The sequence below is a fragment of the Gossypium arboreum genome, chromosome 5, assembly GCF_025698485.1.
Source record: "Gossypium arboreum isolate Shixiya-1 chromosome 5, ASM2569848v2, whole genome shotgun sequence".
Lineage (NCBI taxonomy): Eukaryota > Viridiplantae > Streptophyta > Magnoliopsida > Malvales > Malvaceae > Gossypium > Gossypium arboreum.
The window spans coordinates 36,144,948-36,147,407 of NC_069074.1; the positions used below are offsets into that span (position 1 = coordinate 36,144,948).

Sequence of the window (2,460 nt, forward strand, 5' to 3'; positions counted from 1 at the left end):
AACTTGGGCTTTAGCAAAAATTTTGGTATTAAGTGAAAGAAACCTGGATGCTTGGATGAGGGCCTTTTAAATTATTGTGTTAAATAAATGACACAAGGAAGCTTACAGTCTAGTGGTTGTAGCGTCATTAAGGTTGTGTGGGAGCCTGGGTTCAAGCCTTGGCTCTTGCAATTTATTTTGGTTTTTTTTTAAGGGAACTTGGACTTTGGCCTTTAGACCTTATAATTAATTGGGGATAAAATATGACACAAAAAGCCTTGTGGCTTAGTGGCAAGTAGCGTGTGGAGCATTTGAGGGGAGGCATGGGTTCGAATCCCATGGCAAGCAAGGAGCATTTATTTTGCTAACAAGGGGTGGCAAGAGTTGGTGTTGAATTTAAACTCTGATGTTGGAAGGATCCCACATCGGGAAGCTAACATAAGAGTGGATACGAAGCTGGCTTTAAATAGAGAGAACCATAAGGAGAGTAAATGTACCTTTCTTGGCTGATCCCTTTCACTGTATGGCATGCTCGTTTGGGTTGGGCGTCGGCTAAGAGTGCTCGGAGAGTGGATTAACTCCAGTCTCCTATCAGGTGTGTATTTCTCACTACTCTAGCTGTAGGATGGCTACTTCGGGCCGCGATGGGCCGAAAGGGGCCATGTGGGCCCAATGGGCCTACGGGCCCAATTGGATAAGTTGCTTGATTGTGTAGTAAATATTGGACTAGGCTAGGTGAATCTCATATTTGTGGCTAAGATTTGGGCTAAAATGGCCACACGAGCGTGTGGGCCCATTTGGGCCGAGAATGGGCTTCTGGGCCCATTTGGGTAAATTTGGTAGAAAATGGAATCCTGTCGGATTACGCGTTAATAGACTAAGACCGTTATGGAAGATGGGCTAAATGGGCCTAGATGACTAATTCAGCTATATAGGGCCCATTGGGGGTTTTTGGCCCAATAACTCGGTTTCGCTAAGAATGGGCTAGAATCGCTGTCAAAACACATGGAATTGTTAGTAACTGATAATGAACATGGAAAACCCTAATATTTGGTAAAATTACGAAATTACCCTTATAATATGAAAATGACCGTTTTGCTTCTAGGTAAAAATGATCATTGTACCCCTAGGGTTTAATTATGAATTTGATGCATGAGATTTTGATGTACATGATTTGACATGATATGCACATGATATGTATGATATGCACATGATGTATTCATTTATGCATGGGTTGGGTTTATATGGATGGAGGAAGTGCAAAAGGGCTATGCCCCAGTTACCGAAAAGAGCTTTGCCCAGTTACGTAAAAGGGCTTTTGCCCCGTTTATCAAAAGGGCTTTTTCCCGATTATTAAAAGAGGCTAGGCCTCCGGTTATATGATAAAGCAACTATCTTGCCGATGGAAAGTTTGGTTGGGTGGGTTGAGTTATTCCCACATGGAGAGCTTGGTTGGTACGGTGGAGAGTAGCGGTTGTTGGGTTGAGTAGTCTCCCAAATGGGCTTGCATATGTTCATTGATGTTGCATGTATTATTGAAATGGGCCTATGGGCCATATTATTACTGAGAAAGGCTTGCCCAAATGATATGAATAATGAAAAGGCTTGCCCAAATGACATGAATAATGTGAAGGCTTGCCCAATATATCTTTGAGATTGAATTTGGGCTTAGGCCCAAGAAGTCGGTATTGTTTTGGGCTCTGAAAAGGGCTTGTTGCACACTGAGTTTCCAAACTCACCCCTTTTCCTTAACCTTGCAGGTGAGCCTTGATATTGGGACTTGGAGCCGGAGGGGATTCAAAGTGGCCACAATGATCGTTTTTGGGCTTTGAAATAAGTGATTGGTTTTCTTTAGTTTACCTTATTTATTATTTATTTTTGGGTTGTAATAAGGCCATTTTAACTTTATTTTCTTTTCTGGGATTATTTTATTTTTAATAACTTTAAACTGGTTATTAATAATTCAAATGGGCTAGAATTAAAACGCGGTTTCAAAACGATACTTGTTTCCAAAATAACACAACGTCACGATCATTCAATTTATCAAAGATATCCACCTAAATAAAACTCGTTAAAACCTAGTGTGGCAATGGTTGTAGGCATGTCTAGGATTGGATCCAATCGAAGAGCTTGGTACTTAAGTAGCCTTCATGGCTCACCTCCTCTGTTACGGATTCCTACCTGGTGCCCAGCCTCCATTCACTTGGTTAAGCTTAACAGAAGATGGTTTTTAAAGCGCTAAAACGAAACGTGGATTTTTAACTCCAATGTGGCACGTCAGATTCGGCCGTAACGTCTGGGCCGGGTTTTGTGGCGTCATTAAGGTTGTATGGGAGCCTGGGTTCAAGCCTTGGCTCTTGCAATTTATTTTGGTTTTTTTTTAGGGAACCTGGACTTTAGCCTTTAGACCTTATAATTAATTGGGGATAAAATATGACACAAAAAGCCTTGTGGTTTAGTGGCAAGTAGCGTGTGGAGCAT

General features: G+C 41.6%; 1 long non-coding RNA gene across 1 annotated transcript; it reads left to right on the plus strand.

Moving 5' to 3' along the window:
• The first annotated feature begins 472 nt into the window (after positions 1 to 472).
• On the plus strand, positions 473 to 1,976 carry LOC128293021 (uncharacterized). Its single transcript, XR_008283042.1, has 2 exons — positions 473 to 574; positions 1,740 to 1,976. It is a non-coding gene; the product is annotated as an uncharacterized LOC128293021 (long non-coding RNA).
• Positions 1,977 to 2,460: the final 484 nt, after the last annotated feature.